Genomic DNA, 21,927 nt, shown 5'->3' on the forward strand with positions numbered 1-21,927 from the left:
TGATAATCTAATACATATTTCACGAGGACGAGGCACTTTGTCTGTTCTGCGTTTTTTATATTTATTTTATTTGTTCGTTCGTAGAATAAAAGCCCAAGGCCACTGATTTGTAAAAGTGAGATAGGAGCTTAGTCTCAGTTTCCAAGGAGAGACAGAGAAAGTTTTCCGTTTTCCCCCCTTTGGCTCTCACCTGCCCAATGTTTACCCATCCTAATCATCTGTCATTCTTCATCTTCCGTCCATTCCATCTTTCTTTTCCTTAAAGAGGACCGGAGGTCCACACAAAAATGGACCCTCCACTGTCCAGAACCCTCCCCCCCCCCCCCCCCGGTGTCACATTTGGCACCTTTCAGGGGGGGGGGGGAGGGAGAAGATACCTTTCTAGGATAGGTATTTGCACCCACCAGGGCAGGACTTAGGGTGTTGGGGGCCCCTGGGCTTGAGTGTTGATTGAGGGGCCCCCTGGAGCCGAGAAGGGGGGGTCGAAGTTGTTAAAGTTGTTGAGCGAGGGGAGGGGTGCCGCCGAGATCGAAGCTGATCGAAGTTGTTGAGTGGGGGGGCTGCCACCGATCCAAGTTGTTGAGTGGGGGGGCCATCGATCGGAGCTGACCAAAGTTGTTGCGCAGTGAGGGGGCCACCGATCGGAGTTGTTGAGCAGGGGGGGTGAAGAGGACTTCTTACCTCTTCATTAGCAGCGGCATTGGCTCTTCCTGCTTCCTCCTCCCGGGGCCCCCTATTGAGCGGGGCCCATGGGCTTGAGCCCAGTCAAGCCCAATGGTAAGTCCGGCCCTGGCACCCACTCCCGGATATACCCCCCCTGCAGTATCTGGTTGACACACGGCTTCCAGAAGAAAGCAGGGACCAGTGGCATTGCGCGAGTCACGCATGCGCAGTGGGGAACCAGGAAGTGAAGCCCCAATCCTTCTCAGGTCCCCTGCTCTTGGCTCCCCCATCCCTGAGCAGTGACCCCCAATAATAGGCCACTTGCTATGGGGGCACTGGTGTGTGTTCACTACCAAGCCCCACTCTTTGCATCCATAAGATACATAGAGCCATGGATTCCCCCCCCCCCATCTCCTCATTGGCTCACTGACTGTAATTGACAGCAATGGGAGCCAATGACTGCTGTGTCTCATCCAATGAGAATAGAGAGATCTGGGACAGCTTAGGCTCCCATGTACATTGTTGGATAGAGAGGAGGCTCAGGTAGGTATTATGGGGTGCTGTGTGCGTGTGTGTGTGTGTGGGGGGGGGGGTCTTGATGACGTCAGGACCCTTGAGCACTAGAGATCGGGGGGTTCAGAGGCTGCAGGAAGGAGTGGAGGATTGGGTAAGTATATCTCTCTTGTTCCCCTAAACAAGCAATTAACCCTCTGCAGTGCAATCATAACCCCCCTGCAAGGTATAATGTTTTAGTTGCCCCGAGTTGGGCTTGAAGAAAACCAAGACTCGTTTTAGCAGGGGGTCCCTTGAGGGTTCAAAATTATTTTAGGGGTATTTGAGGGGCGGGGTTTAAAAGGTTGGGAACGCCTGTGCTAGCCCCACCCATAGCGCGTTCCACGAATGAAGTGGGGATTCAGCCTTGTGGCCCCCGTATTGTGAATCTCTCGCCTCCGTTGTATAACCGGCTTGTTTCATTGGATCTTCATTGGTATTCTTTGTAGTCCAGGCTCTTCAAATTACCACAATATGTTTCCCCCACACACTGGCCTATGTATTCCTATGTTGTGTTTATTTGTAATGCACTCACTCCAAATAACGTAAATAATAATAATAAAAAAAAAAAAAAGATAAGTCGGAATTTTTATCTTTCAATGCATTTCGAGGAAAACTAATTGTATTTTCATTAACCCGCATAAACAACGAGGAAAGATCAAAGGCAACAAATTAGCTTTTGTCATTTCCCTAAACAAATACATTTTGCACATGGTGAGAAATGAATTTCTTTGTTGTCTTCTCCGCGCCCGACGGCCCAGGGCTTTACCGCCGAACGCAAGCGCGCCGAGATAGCATCGCAATTTCCCTGCCACTTCAAGGAATGTAAATGGCAGACGGCAGCTTAACGCACCTCTGACAAGTCTCCCCCCCCCCACCCCCACCCAACCCTACTTTACTTGCAAATCGGAGTCAGCTTTTAGGGAAAATGGAATGCGGCGGAGATTATACTTAACAGACATTGCAGGAAGATAATGAGGTCTGCTTTTGCAAAAACAGATGTATACTGCATCTCTTATCGGCTTCCAATCTATCACCGGGAAAACAAACAGCGGGAGGGCTTTACACTTCTGCATTCCACGTCACTCTGTACTAAAAGGAAGCGCGGACCGCGGCGGATCACATAACGCACTTCTGTTTCATGTTCCATTTAATATAGAATTTGCCGAGCTAATGTGGAGCAACCAAGGACATGCAGACATTGTAGGGAGTAATGAAGATCACAGAAGAAGGGAATGAATACATTATTCAGAGAATACGTGGCAACACGTTTCGGAAGAATATTCTTCCTTCATCAGGGCTGCAAACAAAAAATCAGAAGTACCGTATATACTCGAGTATGAGCCGAGTTTTCCAGCACATTTTTTTGTGCTGAAAATGCCCCCCCCCCCCTCGGCTTATATTCAAGTCACCTTTTTGCGCCTGATCTCCCGTACTTTGGGGACCCGGTACCAGCACACATGTAGCCCCACTCTTCCTCTACAAGTGTACAAAGTTTGTTGTCCGGGGGACCTACGGCCGGGGAGAACCGATTTTTTAAAGCCGGGCACCCCTTCCATAGACTCCTATGTTAAACAGTAATTTCTCTGGTGAATTTGGGGACCCGGTACCAGCCAGTCGTAGGTCCTCTGGACCCGGAACTTGGCGCACATATAGCCCCACTCTTCCTCTACACGTGTGCAAAGTTTTTTGTCTGGAGAACCTACGGCCGGGAAACACTGATTTTTCAAATTCAGGCACCCCTTCCATAGACTCCTATGTTAAACGGTAATTTCTCCGGTGAATTTGGGGACCCGGTACCAGCCGGTCGTAGGTCCTCTGGACCCGGAACCTGGAACACATGTAGCCCCACTCTTCCTCTACACGTGTGCAAAGTTTTTTGTCTGGGGAACCTACGGCCGGGGAGCACTAATTTTTCAAAGTCAGGCACCCCTTCTATAGACTCCCATGTTAAACGTCAGTCTAGTCATGGACACAGTGAGGCATGGGCACATTGAGGCATGGGCACAGTGAGGCATGGACACAGTGAGGCATGGACACAGTGAGGCATGGACACAGTGATGCATGGGTACATTGAGGCATGGGCACAGTGAGGCATGGACACAGTGAGGCATGGACACAGTGAGGCATGGGTACATTGAGGCATGGGCACAGTGAGGCATGCATATGGACACAGTGAGGCAAAGTCAGGCACCCCTTCCATAGTCTTCCATGTTAAATGTCAGTCTAGTCATTGACTCAGTGAGGCATGGGCACAGTGAGGCATGGACACAGTGAGGCATGGGCACAGTGAGGCATGGACACAGTGAAGCATGGGCACAGTAAGGCACAGTGAGGCATGAACACAGTGAGGCATGGGCACAGTGAGGCATGGACACAGTGAAGCATGGGCACAGTAAGGCACAGTGAGGCATGGGTACATTGAGGCATGGACACAGTGAGACATGGGCACAGTAAGGCACAGTGAGGCATGGGTACAGTGAGGCATGGGTACAGTGAGGCATGGGCACAGTCAGGCATGCACATGGACACAGTGAGGCAAAGTCAGGCATCCCTTCCATAGACTCCCATGTTAAATGTCAGTCTAGTCATGGACACAGTGAGGCATGGGTACAGTGAGGCATGGGCACAGTGAGGCATGGACACAGTAAGGCACAGTGAGGCATGGACACAGTGAGGCATGGGTACATTGAGGCATGCACATGGACACAGTAAGGCATGGGTACAGTGAGGCATGGGTACAGTGAGGCATGGGCACAGTGAGGCATGCACATGGACACAGTGAGGCAAAGTGAGGCACAGTGAGGCATGCAGATGGACACCCTAGGCTTATACTCGAGGCAATACGTTTTCCCATTTTTTTGTGGTAAAATTAGGTTCCCTCTGCTTATATTTGAGTATATACGATATTCTTCTATTTGATTACAGCCATAATGAAGGAAGATTTTTTCCCCCCAAAAAGGTTAAAGAAAAATTGAAGTACAAATAACAAGATGGGCAGCACAGTGGATAAGTGGTTAGCACTTCTGCCTGGCAACACTAGGGCCACCGATTGGAATCCCACTACCTACCTGTTTGCATGTTCTCCCTGAGAGTGATGCCTCGTACACACGACCCTTTTTCCCGTCGGGAAAACTGCCATGAAAGCTTTTGGCCGGGAAAACTGTCCGTGTGTATGCTGCATGGCAGTTTTCCCAACAGGAAAGCCGCTGGGAATCCCGGCGGGAAAAATGAGAACATGTTCTCTTTTCGGGATTCCCGGCGGTCTTTTTCCCGGCAGTTTTCCTATGGGCGGAACACTGCTGTGGAGCGCACACACACGGCCGGGTTTCCCCGGCCAAAGCTTTAATGGCAGTTTTCCTGCCGGGAAATCCGGCCGTGTGTAGTGGGGAAAAAGCTGCCGATCGTACACGATCGTAATGTAAGAAACCACCAGCTGGTTTAACTCTCCTACATTTACCAAAAAAAAGTAAAAAATGAAAGTTTTGGGTGGTCTGCCCCTTTAAATCTGGAAGATAAAATGACTTCTATCTGTGACTTGATATATTTGGTTCACGCTCCAGCTGACCCTCCGCTACAAGAAACGCGTTACACACTGCAAAAAAAAAGAAGAAATAAAAAAATCTCATTTTTTTTTTTTTTTTATCAATTTATTTTTATATATCACCGGGAGTGTTCTGTGTAATAGAATTTACAGCCAACAAAACCCCCTGACCCCGGCAACGGCTAATACAATTTCCTGTCCAAGAGATACCAGGCGGCGCCGCGCGCCTCTCTCATCAGCGCCGAGCATCCCCTGACATTTAAAATATGTGTTGTCATTTTAATTCAGAGCTGACAGAGATTCAGTGGGGCCCTGAAATAAACATGCGATATATATATATATATACCCCGCCAGTGCCTGGATTCGGGGGAGGGGGGCTGCTTTCTTATCTTTAGGAAGGGGAAATCAGCATCGGCGTCAAGCTACATTGTGAACATGATGCCGGGGGAAGGCTTGTGAGTCTCATTTACGCTTGCCGGTTACTTCCCCCCCCAATGTGTCGCTCTTGTTGGAATAATTGTCTCTGCTCTCCTGGAAGAGCGATACGGAGCCTCCGGTGCTCTTCATTTCATAGAAGGAACCAATCTCTCCGTTTTCCCCATGATTTATAAGTATAGCAAGGAAACCTCCAATTAAGTAAATCAAAGTATACTCTGTCCTGTGATTCTGGGGCTGTATACTCTGTCCTGTGATTCTGGGGCTGTATACTCTGTCCTGTGATGCTGAGCTGTATACTCTGTCCTGTGATGCTGAGCTGTATACTCTGTCTTGTGATTCTGAGCTGTATACTCTGTCTTGTGATTCTGAGCTGTATACTCTGTCTTGTGATGCTGAGCTGTATACTCTGTCCTGTGATGCTGAGCTCTATACTCTGTCCTGTGATTCTGGGGCTGTATACTCTGTCCTGTGATGCTGGGGCTGTATATTCTGTCCTGTGATTCTGGGGCTGTATACCCTGTCCTGTAATTCTGGGGCTGTATACTCTGTCCTGTGATTCTGGGGCTGTATACTCTGGCCTGTGATGCTGGGGCTGTATACTCTGTCCTGTGATTCTGGGGCTGTATACTCTGTCCTGTGATTCTGAGGCTGTATACTCTGTCCTGTGATTATGGGGTTGTATACTCTGTCCTGTGATGCTGAGCTGTATACTCTGTCCTGTGATGCTGAGCTGTATACTCTGTCCTGTTGTAAAGGAATGCATATCTTGTACTCTTCTTGTATCTCGACCAATTAGATGCGCTTTCTAGTTCACATTAACATAATAGTGACGTATCATGCTGTATGTAGAAGTTTCTCTTGTCTGCAATAAACCAGAGATAACGTAGTACTTCAACTGAGAAGGCTGTATCAGTTACTTATTACCCACGTGCACGCTAGTTATCTGAACTATGGAATTTGGAACAGCAGTAGAATCCATATTAACCCCTTTGCGGTTAGCAGAACTATCACACTGTGATTCTGGGGCTGTATACTCTGTCCTGTGATTCTGGGGCTGTATACTCTGTCCTGTGATTCTGGGGCTGTATACTCTGTCCTGTGATTCTGGGCTGTATACTCTGTCCTGTGATGCTGAGCTGTATACTCTGTCCTGTGATTCTGGACTGTATACTCTGTCCTGTGATTCTGGGGCTGTATACTCTGTCCTGTGATGCTGAGCTGTATACTCTGTCCTGTGATTCTGGGGCTGTATACTCTGGCCTGTGATTCTGGGGCTGTATACCCTGTCCTGTGATTCTGGGGCTGTATACTCTGTCCTGTGATTCTGGGGCTGTATACTCTGTCCTGTCATTCTGGGGCTGTATACTCTGTCCTGTGATGCTGAGCTGTATACTCTGTCCTGTGATTCTGGGGCTGTATACTCTGTCCTGTGATTCTGGGGCTGTATACTCTGTCCTGTGATTCTGAGGCTGTATACTCTGTCCTGTGATTATGGGGTTGTATACTCTGTCCTGTGATGCTGAGCTGTATACTCTGTCCTGTGATTATGGGGCTGTATACTCTGTCCTGTGATTCTGAGGCTGTATACTCTGTCCTGTGATTATGGGGTTGTATACTCTGTCCTGTGATGCTGAGCTGTATACTCTGTCCTGTGATTATGGGCTGTATACTCTGTCCTGTGATTCTGGGGCTGTATACTCTGTCCTGTGATTATGGGCTGTATACTCTGTCCTGTGATGCTGAGCTGTATACCCTGTCCTGTGATTCTGGGGCTGTATACTCTGTCCTGTGATTCTGGGCTGTATACTCTGTCCTGTGATTCTGGGGCTGTATACTCTGTCCTGTGATTCTGGGCTGTATACTCTGTCCTGTGATTCTGGGCTGTATACTCTGTCCTGTGATTCTGGGCTGTATACTCTGTCCTGTGATTCTGGGCTGTATACTCTGTCCTGTGATTCTGGGCTGTATACTCTGTCCTGTGATTCTGGGGCTGTATACTCTGTCCTGTGATTCTAGGGCTGTATACTCTGTCCTGTGATTCTGGGGCTGTATACTCTGTCCTATGATTCTGGGCTGTATACTCTGTCCTGTGATTCTGGGGCTGTATACTCTGTCCTGTGATGCTGAGCTATATACTCTGCCCTGTGATTCTGGGGCTGTATACTCTGTCCTGTGATTATGGGGCTGTATACTCTGTCCTGTGGTGCTGAGCTGTATACTCTGTCCTGTGATTCTGGGGCTGTATACTCTGTCCTGTGATTCTGGGGCTGTATACTCTGTCCTAGGGTGACAACACTCACTCACTGTACTGTCTATGGAGGAGCAGCATCATCTCTATAGGACAGGAAATGTTTTAGGACTACAAAACACCTACAACCCTCCTAATCTCCATAACATGAAGGAAAGTGTTCTGTAGTCCTCAGCGTCCGCCAGTGAGATAAACATTCATCCTTTTTTATTACACATAAGCAACTGTTTTTTACCGAAGAACTCAAAGGAGCAAAAATGTTATATTTTTCAGCTTTCCAGTTCTTTGATGTGGTGGCTGCCATAGTTTTCCTTTTTTTTTGTGCTGTGGAAGGGTTGAGCCAGCAGGCGCCAAAAAAACGCGTGTCTCACCCGCACATATTTGCCGCGCCTCCCACCGCACATCTAAATAAAACATTTTCTGCCATTTACAAATATTCTCATCACACCGGCTTCCTCCTCTGAAATGTGACACAATCGTTTCCTTTTTCTTTCTCTATTTGTTTCTATTTTTTTCCCCCTCGCTCTAAACATAATGACAGTTTGCATTGTTTCTAATGTGTCGGCGTCTTCCCTGCCGGATTGTTATTTAAATTATATAAAAAAAAACAAGAGAGACAAATTAAATGTAAAAAGTTAGACATGCAGCTGCAAGCCTCGCCCGATGCGTTTTGAGCAACGCAGCGAAATATTACGCAGAGGAAAAAAATGGCAACAGAGCCGTTATCAAAATATAGTCAATACAATCGGCGTCTGATATCGTAATTGTAGCGGCCTGGACCCGCCGCGTCCCGGGAGTGAACATCACTTCCGATCTGCAGGACGTACACAGCAAGAGAACCTTATAAGCGGTTTAACCACTTGCCGACCGCGGCACGCCAATATACATCGGCAGAATGGCAGCAGTAGCAAATGGACGTACCTGCATGTCCCCTTTAAGAATGCGTGCGATGGGCACGCGCGCGCGCCCCCCCCGGGACCCACAAACTCGATGTCCGCCGATGTGTAAACAAGGCATTTCCCTGTTCTGCCTAGTGACAGGACACTGATCGTCTGTCCCCCCTCATCGGGAGCAGCGGTCAGTGTCATGTCACAGTAAGCCCTGCCCCCACACAGTTAGAATCACTCCCTAGGACACACTAAACCCCTTCCTCGCCCCCTAGTGGTTAACCCCTTCCCTGCCAGTGTCATTTACACAGTAATCAGTGCATTTTTATAGCACTGATCGCCGTATAAATGTGAATGGTCCCAAAATAGCGCCAAAAGTGTCCGATGTGTCCGCCGTAATGATCGCAGTCACGATAAAAATCGCTGATTATTAGTAAAAAAATTATTAATAAAAATGCCATAAAACTATCCCCTATTTTGTTGACGCTACAACTTTTGCGTCAACCTGATCAATAAACGCTTATTGCGATTTTTTTTTATTTACCAGAAATAAGTAGAAGAATACGTATCGGCCTAAACTGAGAAAAAAACGTTTTTTATATATTTTTGGGGGATATTTATTATAGCAAAAAGGAAAAAATATATATATGTTTTTTTTTTTTCAAAATTGTTGCTCTATTTTTGTTTATAGCGCAAAAAATAAAAACCGCAGAGGTGATCAAATACCACCAAAAGAAATCTCTATTTGTGGGGAAAAAAGGACGCCAATTTTGTTTGGGTACAGCGTCGCACGACCGCGCAATTGTCAGTTAAATCGACGCAGCGCAGAATCGCACAAAAAAAAAAAAACGGCCCGGGTCATTGGGCAGCCAAATCCTCCGGGACTGAAGTGGTAACTTAAAACACAAAGCCAAACATTTATTATATTGAAAAGCTTACCAATTCTTGGATGTGATGGCTGCATTCGTTTTCTTTTTATTTATTTTTAGGTTTTTCTTTCCTTTTATTTTCACCTGAATCCCACTTTGAACTGAGATTTCCAATTGGGCTTTGATTTTCAATGTAAGGTTTAGGGGGTACAGTTATAGAGGAAAGGGGGCGTTTTAGGGGGCTGGAGCGGAGGGGGGGGGGGGGTAATAGGTTCAAAAGATGGACAATGGCTCCTATGGAAGATCTGCTTGGCTGTTTTTGTTTGTTTCTTTTTTTTATTTTATTTTATTTCTTTTCTCTCATCTCATTTAAATATGACAACATTTGTAGCGGTGGTACCCAAACCACATCTGACGTTGCCATGGTAACCCACGTTTCTCATCATTTTTCGAAGGGAGACGCTATTTACTATAAAGATGGGCGCACATCAGAGAGAGACGAGCTTTGGATGTGATCTGATAGATCAGAGAATCTCACTAATAACTATGAAAGGTTGGGGGGGGGGGGGGGGGGCGGACGGCTCACATGGACCTCGGCTCTGCATTGTTATTCTTTAATCTTATCTCATAAAAGACCAATTTTGGGGAAATTCATGTAAGGCCCAACATATTTAATAATACACCAATAGTTAACATTTCATAAAACGATACAATTTGCATGAGAGCTGAAGAATTCCATTATACTGATGACATTATATAGCAATACAGGGCATGGTACAAAGTTTTTTTGTTTTTTTTTTTGCATACATACTCCCCCATGTAGTGGATAAAAGAGGTCACAAAATGGAGTCCAACAACATGGAAAACCATCTAAAATTATTGGAAAATAATAGATTCTACAAAATTCTACAAACAATCCACCATAATGACAACGTGAGAGCAGTTTGTAAATTTACAACAAAAAAAAAGGAAAAAAATGCCATATACATCAGTATCACAGGCTCCTCCCATGTATATAAGTATCACAGGCTCCTTCCATGTACACAAGTATCACAGGCTCCTCCCATGTACACAAGTATCACAGGCTCCTCCCATGTACACAAGTATCACATGCTCCTCCCATGTACATAAGTATAACAGGCTCCTCCCATGTACACAAGTATCACAGGCTCCTCCCATGTACATAAGCATCACAGGCTCCTCCCATGTACATAAGTATTACAGGCTCCTCCCATGTACACAAGTATTACAGGCTCCTCCCATGTACACACGTATCACATGCTCCTCCCATGTACATAAGTATAACAGGCTCCTCCCATGTACACAAGTATCACAGGCTCCTCCCATGTACACAAGTATCACAGGCTCCTCCCATGTACATACGTATCACAGGCTCCTCCCATGTACAGAAGTATCACAGGCTCCTCCCATGTACATAAGTATCACAGGCTCCTCCCATGTACAGAAGTATCACAGCCTTCTCTCAATACTTTGGTGAAGCTCCTTTGGCACCAATTACAGCCTCAGGCCTTTCTGAGTATGAAGCTACAAGCTCGGCACTCCTATTTCTGGGCAGTTTCTCCCATTCTTCTTTGTAGGACCTCTCAAGCTCCATCAGGTTGGATGGGGGGCGTCTGTCCACAGCCATTTTCAGATCTCTCCAGAGATGTTCAAATGGGTTCAAGTCTGGGCTTTGGCTGGGCCACTCAAGGACATTCACAGAGTTGTCCCGTAGCCACTCCTTTGTTATCTTGGCTGTGTGCTTAGGGTCCTTGTCCTGTTGAAAGATGAACCTTCGCCCCAGTCTGAGGTCCAGAGCGCTCTGGAGAAGGTTTATATCAAGGATGTCTCTGTACATTGCTGCATTCATCTTTCCCTCGATTCTGACTAGTCTCCCAGTTCCTGCTACTGAATAAAATCCCCACAGCATGATGCTGCCACCGCCATGCTTCACAGTAGGGATGGTATTGGCCAGGTGATGAGCGGTGCCTGGTTTCCTCCATACATGACGCTTGACATTCAGGCCAAAGAGTTCAATCTTTGTTTCAGACCAGATAATTTTGTTTCTCATAGTCTGAGAGTCCTTCAGGTGCCTTTTGGTAAACTCCAGGCGGTCTGTCATATGACTTTTACTGAGGAGTGGCTTCTGTCTGGCCACTCCCCTACACATGCCTGATTGGTGGAGGGCTGCAGGGATGGTTGTTCTTCTGGAAGGCTCTCCTCTCTCCACAGAGAAACACTGGAGCTCTCAGTGACCATCGGGTTCTTGGTCACCTCCCTGACTAAGGCCCTCCTCCTCCGATGGCTCAGTTTGCCCGGGTGGCCCGCTCTAGGAAGAGTCCTGGTGGTCCCAAACTTCTTTCATTTACGGATGATGGAGGTCACTGTGCTCATTGGGACCTTCAATGCTGCAGAAATGTTCCTGTACCCTTCCCCCGCTCTGTGCCTCCATACAATCCTGTAACGGGAGAAGGATAACAATTAAAAATCTTCTAAAGAAGCGAAAATTTATAATTCTGTAAGAGAAAGAGGAAGATGCTTTTCCCGGGGCTGTCAGATTCTGATCGCTTTGAGCCGGCTCTGCTTACCCAGACCTGTTATATTATTCTGCCAACAACATTCACATTTTTATTTTTTAATGTTAAAACAAAAAAACTAAATTTTTTGCTTGAAATGACAAGCGCTACAAGAGTGCGATTCTTCACTGTCTGGGACATTGATTTGCTTACTGCTTGTTTTGTGTTCTCTTCATTTGTTGTAATTATGATATCATTTTCGGCGGAGTCCTGCTGTCGCGTTTCTCTCTGATTACATCTTCTGAAGCGCCTAGATTGTTTCACATTTCTTTTTTTTTTTGGGTCTTCAAATTAAACTAATGGGCAGAAGAATTGGAAATGTTTTTGTTTACAGAGAAGAAGAAATTACCGGTGTCGTGCGGGGAAGTCTGTAGGGATAAAACAATGGAAGCCATGTACCTGGTAGTGGCATCGCTACAGGGGGGCAAGAGGGGGTGTTGGCCCCCCTAGGTTTGTTTCTTCCTCCCCCCCGATCTCCCCCTGCTCAATTAGGCTGACCTTGAGGAGTGGGACACAGCATCCACCTCAGATATAAGTCGTGCTGTAGGGGCCTCCAGAGGGCGCTGTGTTCAGGTGAGGCCACGGTGATAGAGAATGTTGGTTGGCCCCGTCAGCTACTTGTGACCAGATTGTGTTTTCCAGCTCTGCCCCCAGCAGCACAAGGTAAGGAAGGTGTACTGTGATGTAAGAAGGGGTGGTGGGGAACTCTTGACTTCTGATAGTTGGGGTGCTTTGGACATCTAGCATCTAGTCTTTTTTTTTTGAGAAGCCAGTGGCGTGTGAAACACACCCAAGAACTTCACCTGGTGCCAAAAAAAGTACACACACATAAAGAATGACACAAAACGTGCAACGGGTGTTACACTTTCCTCCACTAGGAAGGACCTTACCCCAATTCCCCGGGGGCGTTAGGCTCCTGACGGGGACTGAGGTACTCACTAGGGTCCAAACAGACCCGCCCAAGTACTTGGTGGGACTCCCCCGAAAGGGAGACCCCATGAGAGAAGGCAAACTAAGCCAGAAGGCCACCCCCCCCCCCCCAAGACGTTCAGGGTAGGCCCGAGGACCCACATCCTACTAATCACACAGTGACAAACGTGCAGCAACCAAAAAAAAATGTGACAAACACGGGGGAAAATAAATAGAAAGTGGGGAGAAGAAAGGTGGGAGAAGTGAAAGTGGCCATTGTGCAATACAATGGCTGGCCCTTCAGCCAGTAATCAGAAATTCCTCTGGTTCTAGCCAAAAGGCTCGGCCCTAGAGGCAGGTGCGAAAAAAGTGTGTAGTGAAGTGACCATGGTGCCAAATCTCGAAGAGGCCCTCAACACTTGTGCAAGCTATGGCACCCCTGGACTGTCACTCCAGGGGCACATTCACCATGGTCTTTTCTCTGAACCCTGACCAACAGCCCAGACCGATGCAGCCCCACCCCAGCCAGGAATGTATCATAACACTTAGATCCTAAGTAGAGGCCATATTGGCAAAATTTCCACCATCGCTCCCATTGCTCCCACCAATTCCCCTCAATAACACCGAAAGGGGGCAGGCTTTCCCAACCGAAAAACTGAAAGGGGCGCAAACCACACAAATCTAGGCCAGAAGGCCAGGGACCCGACCCTTCGTCCAGACCCAATGGTTCTCCATCCTCATCAGGAGGCTTCCCTTTTCGTCTTTCTATAAAGGCGGCCTCGTAACGTCCTTCCGTACGTCGAGCAGTGCGCTTTCGGTCCGGCCTGATACTAACCGTCCAGGTTGCCATTACACCAAGAGGTCTTGCCTAGCCACCGCCATCCCTAATACACCTCCGTGGACAAGGGACGGTTAGAACAGCGCCACCTCTTGGCAACTGATAAGAACAGATACTACACTTGATCTTAGCCAAAAGGCCGAGAAGCGATCTAGCATCTAATCTTACAGATACAACCGGCCCCTTTGAGGGCAGCAATAATGCTGATTCGGTGCACAATCCAAATTGAGATTGACACCCCCTGTTATAGACAATGAACCAGTTCCATTGACTTTTTAAAAGAACCATCTACAGCACCAAAAGAGTGGCCACCTAGACTCACCCCATAAAGTAGGCTTTGTTTTCAAAAGTGGCAAAAATACGGGAAGTAATATTTTTCATAAGAGCGCCACGCCAGGCCAAGTTGGCACCCGGTGGGTAAAATTTGCATGCAGAATGGATTGAAGAAAACAGCAGCGCCGTACTTCCACAATCTGCCATTAATATCTTAATACAATCTCAGCCGTACCAAACACAAGGGCCTAATTACAGTCTAATATACGCAGCTCTCAATCAATGGCTCCATTTAAATCAAATATTGTGATTTGCGGTGAACGGGGAACAAAAAGATTATAATTTTCCTTCCAGGACACTTCATACATTATTCAGATCTTTTTTCAATCCAAAAAAGTGCCACAACTAGCCGGCCTCGTGACTTCAGTCTTTGAAGAAATCTTTACAGTCATCTCATAAAGTCAGTGATGGAAATACAAAGTTAACCACCCAGGGGGGTTCCATTTTGGAGGCCGATGCTATGCCGGTAAATGGCATGTTGGTGGCTTCAATGGGAATCTACCATGTAGAGTTGGAGTGAAGCTACTGGATTGAAAGTAGACCGCCTTTGGAAGCTTCCGAAAACAATGTAGACCGTGGCTATTGACCGCCATATAATAAATATTCTTTCTGAAAATTATAATGCTGGCATGTCCGAAACAGATCATGGGGGGAGGGCCATACATTTTTTTTACCACCATATATAGACTGAAGGGATCATTGATGTTAGTAAAGAGTTACCTGTTAGGGATTTATCTTCTGTATAAACATTCTGTCAGATGGTCTCTGGTCATCTGCTTAGGCAATGGCCATCTAGAGTGGTGGTCTCCAAACTGCCAGATGTGGCCCTTTGGTTGCCTTTATCCAGCCCTTGAGGCACTTTTCCTCCCATTGAGACCATTGACAAGGCACTATTCCTTCCACTGACACCAATGATGGGGCACTATTTCTCCCACTGGCACCAACAATGGAGTAATATTTCTCCCACTGACACCAACAATGCGGTACTATACCTTCCACTGACAACAACAAGGTACTGTTCCTCCCACTGACACCAATGTTAGGGCACTATTCCTTACACTAAAATTAACAATGGGGTACTGTTCCTCCAGCTGACACCCAACAATGGGGTTCCAAATCCTCCCATTGGCACCAATGATGGGACACTTTTCCTCACACTGACACCAACAATGGGTCACTATTCCTTCCACTGACACCAACAATAAGGTACTATTCCTCCCATTGATACCAATGATGGGGCATTATTCCTCCCACTGACAACAATGAGGTACTGTTCCTCTTACTGACACCAATGTTAGTACACTATTCATTTTGCTGAAATTAACAATGGGGTACTGTTCCTTCCACTGACACCAACAATTGGGGACTGGTCCTCCTACTGACACCAACAATGGTACTCCCTTCCTCCCTTTGATACCAACAATGGGGTACCATTCCTCCCACTGACACTAATGATGATGCACTATTTCTCCCTCTGGCACCATCAGTGGGGTACTATTCCTCTCATTGGCACCAATGATGGGACACCATTTCTCCCACTGACACCAGCAATGGGACACAATTCCTCCCACTGAAACCAACAATGGGGAACTTTTCCTTCCACTGACACCAACAATAAGGTACTATTCCTCCCATTGACACCAATGATGGGGTACGATTTATTCCACTAATACCAACCGTGGGTATTATTCCTTCTCCTGACACCAACAATGAGGCACTATTCTTCCCACTAATATCAATAATGGGACATTTTTCCTACCACTGGTAGAGCACCATTCCTCCTCCTACTGACCACAAGCACTATGTACTCTTTTTAGTGCCACTGACCACCAATCCCACATGTTTGCTCCTCCTGGATACAGTCCAGCCCCCTCTAAAGCCCGAAGGACAGTAATAGGAAAAGACTGCCACCTGTGTTCCCCGTCCAACACTGCATCATCTCAACAGAAGGTAAGGACTGATTCCACAGGTACATATGAGATTACGCTAAAATGAAAAAATAAATAAAGTGTATACGTTTTATAACATCATATAAACTATTAATAGATCGCCATGATCCTAAAATCCAAATCCTCTCGTAATTAGCAACATTTCCTCCCGACTACCGAAATATGCCGTCAGATATTATCTACATAGCAGGCTTCACTCCTGGAAGTATACGGTCGGCATGTATCATGTAGCCTTGTGATGATGGATCCGCTTGACTGAAGTCAACGCGTTTTTCATTAAAGCTTCTTCAGAACCAAACCGAGGATCAGACAAGGAGATAATGATAGTTGCTAAATATAGAACAAAACGGCTCATTATAATCAAATGCACAGAAATTGATGAATGCCATGTATATATGTAGCGCCTGTGTACTTTCAGTACAGGTCCTATTTTAAATTTAGAGGGGGGATGAGAGAGTTAGTTAACTCTCATCCAGGTCATTTGTGCAAATTGGGCCTCTGTTCTAGCTGGGCTGTGCTGTTGGTTCATTCTGTGTTCCTGAGGTGCCTTACCACCCTGGGGCGGCAGGTGGCGGCAGTGGAGTCCAGGCCGGAGCGCCTCTTGCCAGCAGCCAATCGGAGGGGATTTTCCCTCGCAGGGCATGCTGGGGGAGGGTACTTCTTGAGCAGACGCAGGGAGGCGGAGTTATTGTGGCCTACCAGGCCGGGGGGGCGCGTGCTACGAGGTGTCCTTGGTTCCGGGACCATGTTGGCCCAGAGCAACTGAAGCTGTGGGGGGGCCCCAGTGTTAGACTGGGTCCCCCAAATTTCTGAGGAAGATCCCAGGCGAGTTGTGCGGTTCGATGGGGAGTCAGTCTGAGGAGAGCCCGGTGGCAGGCAATCCAACAGGGCCTCGACAATCCATCGGGGATCGAGGTGACCGGACATTGAGAGTTTGTCTGTCAGTCGATGACCAGTTGAGAAAAACTACCTGAGGGAGATTCAGGCACTAAATTCACTAAAGAAGATTTCTATTTGATCTATGTATTAGGGACAGGTCTGTGGCAGAGGCCTGTATTCCCTCCAGGGTTCCGAGTGGTGCCCTGGTTGCCAGGTCGGTGTGGGAGGCCTGTCCGGGTGCACTGTGCCCACTCCGGCTGGAGTGGCGACGAGGTAAAAGTGTCGCTGGAAGCAGGACTGCTTCTATATTGTTCAAGCCTGAATCTGCAATTCTCCTTCTGAATGAATGACTTGTATAGCGCAACGCATGCGAACTGAATCGCCTCTGGGCGCTTTTTTCCAGCCAGTATCTGCTTGGCTGGTGCGTCATTTTTACCCCGTAGGATCATGACACGCTAGGGACACACAGTCATACACACATATATACATATATACTGGGCCAATTTGGACGAGATCCAATTTACCTACCAGCATGTCTTTGGAGTGTGGGAGGAAACCGGAGTACCCGGAGGAAACCCACGCAGACACAGGGAGAACATGCAAACTCCAGGCAGATGGTGTCGTGGTTGGGATTCGAACCAGCGACCCTTTTGCTGCTAGGCGAAAGTGCTACTCACTGCACCACTGTGCACCACTTCTCACCCATCTTTTCCTATCTACCTCAAGTTTACTGTTTTGCCGTGTTGGGTAAAATAGAGCTACAAGAAAGGACACCTGCTGCTTGGACATTCCGTCAATGCTCTCATTATCTCATCATCATCATTACCCCTGGACGCTCACGGAGGTGGCACGCCGTCCCTATTCTGTCCAGCGGCTCCTGCGGGGGTGAGCGCTACATATATTAGGACCGTGGATAAGGGGGTTCCAGCATGCCTGCTTTATAATGCCCAGGCCAGCAGGGGGGGACCCAGGCAGCTTTGTGAATTGCAAGCAAATTTTAATGGCATGTTAACTATAAACACTCACAAGAAGAAGTGGCCAGCAGGAGGGACCCAGGCAGCTTTGTGAATTGCAAGCAAATTTTAATGGCATGTTAACTATAAACACTCACAAGAAGAAGTGGCCAGCAGGAGGGACCCAGTCTGAAAATAGTATTTTTGTCTTAGTAAGCGGTAATCATGCTGGAAACTGAGGCAGGAGGTTTCCATAATGTAAGTTGATTGTGGTTAGCAACTAACAAATTGAAAATAACATTGGTGCCTCATGGGTTTTATAGTTCTTTTGCTTCGCTGTTTTTAATTATTGGAATAATCCTTGAATTTTTAGACTTAGACTTAGACGATCTGTTAAAATAATTTGGTGGAATAAAGAAGATCTGACAGCATAATATACAAATAGATCAAACGAAGCACCTATATATATATTTTTTTCCCACTAGCTGTTTTACTTCCATCATTAAGGAGCATGGAAAATAAGATATTGACCTATATTTAAGCTTTAGCACGCCTTAATTTCCCTTAGCATGAAAGACAGAGCGCTAAGCTGTTGCGTACTTTGATCAATCTGCAACCTTTATCTTGAAGGTTCCTAAGCCAGCTAAACCTGGGATGTAGAAATATTTGCACTACAAGAAACTGGTTCTTAGTGGAGTGAAACTTTGTCAAATTTTCTTCTTTAGTGCTAAATTAAGATACCGAAATGGAAATCTGGATAAAACTTTTATTTATTTATTTTCGACAGATAGAATGGTGAAGGTTTTTTTTATTGTGTGAGAAGTTGGTGGATTCCAGAAAACATTGGATGCCACAGGTAGTGTGGACCTTGGCTTGGGTGTCCAGTGGCAGTCTGGTGCAGATGGGTCTATGGGTGCTTCTGGAAAAAAGAGTACAGAGTACCCCTAACATCAGGGTTTGCTGAGAAAGTGAATGAAAGTGGGTTGGGTGGTGGGCTTTACGGGAACTTGTCCATTTGGGCAAAATCTCTGTAACGGTTAAACGAAGAAATTGTCGCACCTGGTCCCTTTATGCATAAAGGAAAATCTAAAATAGCGCCCTACCCATGTTATTTGAGATCCTTGATAGAAAAGAGTGCACCAGCAACTTTAGATTAGGCATAATTAGCTGGCATATCATAAACAAGTGACTTCTACATCTGTCGCGTGTTAGTAATTGAAATCTGTTCCTTTTCTAAAAGCTTCCTTGAAAGAGTACGTATTCCTACTTTTTCGCTTTTCCAGTAAATACAGCGCACCGCGCTGAAAAGAAAATATTATCTATCACTTATTTATCTCTCGTCTGTGGCTCAAAACATGCTGACTTTTTAATGCGGCAGATGTCTTTATAAAGAGGACATCTGTTGCCTGCTAGAGACAGGAATTAATAGTACGAAACGCGCTCACCTTTAAACGGATGCGGCAGTTGCACAGAACTTGGGAACAAATAGATGAGGACAATGTTTTTCTTGACTGCTTCTTTTTAATCAGTGCTCTGGCAGAGAAATGTTTGCAGGAAAAAAATGTTTCCATTTTAATGGTAAAATATCTTGTTCTCTCCAGAAAGTCAGCGGGATCGCGGTCTCTGGAGAGATGCGTATTGTTATCTCTAGGAGTCAGCTGTATCATAGTCTCTAGAGGTCTGCATACTGTTATCTCTGGGGGTCAGCTGTATCATGGAGGCATGCATACTGCGGTTTCTGGAGCTTTGCAGGATCCTCATCCCTAGAGAGATGCGCACTGCTGTCTCTGGAGGTCAGTGGGATCATGGTCTATGAAGATTTTCCTAATGCTGCCTCTGAAGGCCAGTGGCATGATAGTCCCTGGAGGAATGCTGTCTCTGAAGGTCAGCAGGATCATCATCCATAGAGAGATAGAAAAACAAACAAGCGCCTCTAAGTGCAGAAATATAAAACTTTTAATATCCCTTAAAGGGGTTAAAAACACTTACAAGATGGTGGATGAAGCAGGCATGTAGCAGGTAAGTGTGTCCAGAAGATGTTCCAGTGGCAGGGCAGTCCCAGTCTGATGATAAAGCTTCCAGGGAAGTCCACAAGATAACAGCCAATTTGTGCTGTGAGTGTTTAGAGAACACAACGGTGATGGAGCCTGGGGATGATGTCAGAGGAAGCGAGACAAAAACCAGCATGGAACACAACCAGGAAGAGGGCAGGAAGTGTGTCATAGAGGCGGGACGCGTTTCAGAACAGCTCATTGGTTCCTTCTTCAGCCAGTAAACGAAGCACAAATTGGCTGTTATCCTGTGGACTTCCCTAGAAGCTTTATCATCAGACTGGGACTGCCCTGCCACTGGAACATCTTCTGGACACACTTACCTGCTACATGCCTGCTTCATCCACCATATTGTAAGTGTTTTTAACCCCTTTAGGGGATATTAAAAGTTTTATATTTCTGCACTTAGAGGCGCCTTGTTTGTTTTTCTGTTCCCATTAGGGATTGCTTGTCTCCCTGAGTGCTGCCTAAAGTGTGTGAAGATCTGCTACCCTCTCCAACACAGACTTTATCTGTCAGGATTCAAATTCTTGGAGCGCCCTGGATATACACATTTTTCTGGATCCATAGAGAGATGCATACTGCTGTCTCTGGAGGTCTGCGGGATCTGGACGGACACAAACAAGGAGAGAAGGAGGGAGGGGAGAACTCTGGCACTACGGCGCCCCCACTTCTGCAGGCGCCTGGGTGCAAAGCACCCTGTGCACCGTGCCTAGGATCGGCCCTGCCAGTGCAGATCTTCTGCTTCTGAAAAACGAATCCTCCTTCTTGTGCCGGCCTTTTCATTTTCAGTCCACTTGTCAACTCAGTTCTTCCACTTCTCCGCACCAACTGCACTCCAACCCCTTTCACGCTGAATGACAAGAAAGGTTCAGCTCCCGGGAGGAGGTGAGGAATCAATATTCTTCCACTAGTAGCAATATCATCAAGCAATAAAGCGAGGGAGGTGTGAATTGCGGAGCGCGGCCGATGGTGTCACTGGAGGTGAAACTCAAAGTCTCAGACTTCTTACTACAGAGCCGGGAAGACTGTCAAGAAGTCCTCACCACACATGCTTATGTCTCGTAGGACCTTACACCCCCCCTCCCAGCCCCCACCACCTCACACACAGTCCATGCGCAGCAACAGGAATGTGGGATTTGGCCACAATACTCTGAAGAATAGAGAAGGTACTTATTTAGCCTTAAATGTTTTTATTTTATTTTTTAAAGTCACAATTAAAGCTAAAGAAAAAAAAAATGCATCAGTAAGAAGCGACATCAATTATAATGTATGAAAAGAACGAAAATAAATACGTGAACAAGTCTGTGCTGAAAGCTGAGCACCAATAGCAGGAAAATACTAAACATTTTATAAATCGATACACAAATCTTGAAAACTAAAAATGTTAAAAGTGTCTGGGTTCACATATTTGCGTCTCTGTGCGGGTGAGTTTGTGTGGGCACAGCGACCATTCATTTGCTGTGCCTGTGGAAAAGGCACCCGCAGGGAAGCCACACAGAACAGTGCCATGCGGGCACTTTTCAAAGGACCACTAATGTAGGAGGGTACTATTCAACGGACCACAAACATAAGAGGGTACTATTCAATGGACCACAAACATAAGAGGGTACTATTCAATGGACCACTAATATAAGTGGACACATTTCAACGGACCGCCAATCTAAGAGGACGCTTTTCAATGGACCACCAATCTAAGAGGGCACTTTTCAATGGACCACCAATCTAAGAGGGCACTTTTCAATGGACCACCAATCTAAGAGGGCACTTTTAAATGGACCACCAATCTAAGAGGGCACTTTTAAATGGACCACCAATCTAAGAGGACGCTTTTCAATGGACCACCAATCTAAGAGGACGCTTTTCAATGGACCATCAATCTAAGAGGGCACTTTTAAATGGACCACCAATCTAAGAGGGCACTTTTCAATGGACCACTAATATAAGTGGACACATTTCAACGGACCACCAATCTAAGTGGACGCTTTTCAATGGACCACCAATCTAAGAGGACGCTTTTCAATGGGCCACTAATGTAACGGGGCAGTTTTCAATAGATACCTTATGTAAAAATGCACTTTTCAGTGAACCACTAATATAAGAGGACACATTTCAATGGGCCATTAATGCAAAAGGGCACCTTTTGAATAGACCACTAATGTAAGAGGGCACTATTCAACGGACCACCAATGTAAGGGGGCACTTTTTAATGGACCAGTAATGTAAGTGGCCACTTTT

At 46.4% G+C, this 21,927-nt stretch overlaps 1 protein-coding gene and 1 pseudogene across 1 annotated transcript in view; one reads left to right on the forward strand and one right to left on the reverse strand.

The window, feature by feature from the left end:
- The window catches only part of CDH13 (cadherin 13), a 561,676-nt gene that overhangs the window by 379,365 nt on the left and 160,384 nt on the right, over positions 1-21,927 (forward strand). The gene's annotated exons all lie outside the window — the stretch shown is intronic.
- LOC120918021 lies at positions 13,543-13,675 on the reverse strand (annotated as a pseudogene).

This window comes from Rana temporaria, chromosome 11 (genome assembly GCF_905171775.1).
Source record: "Rana temporaria chromosome 11, aRanTem1.1, whole genome shotgun sequence".
Lineage (NCBI taxonomy): Eukaryota > Metazoa > Chordata > Amphibia > Anura > Ranidae > Rana > Rana temporaria.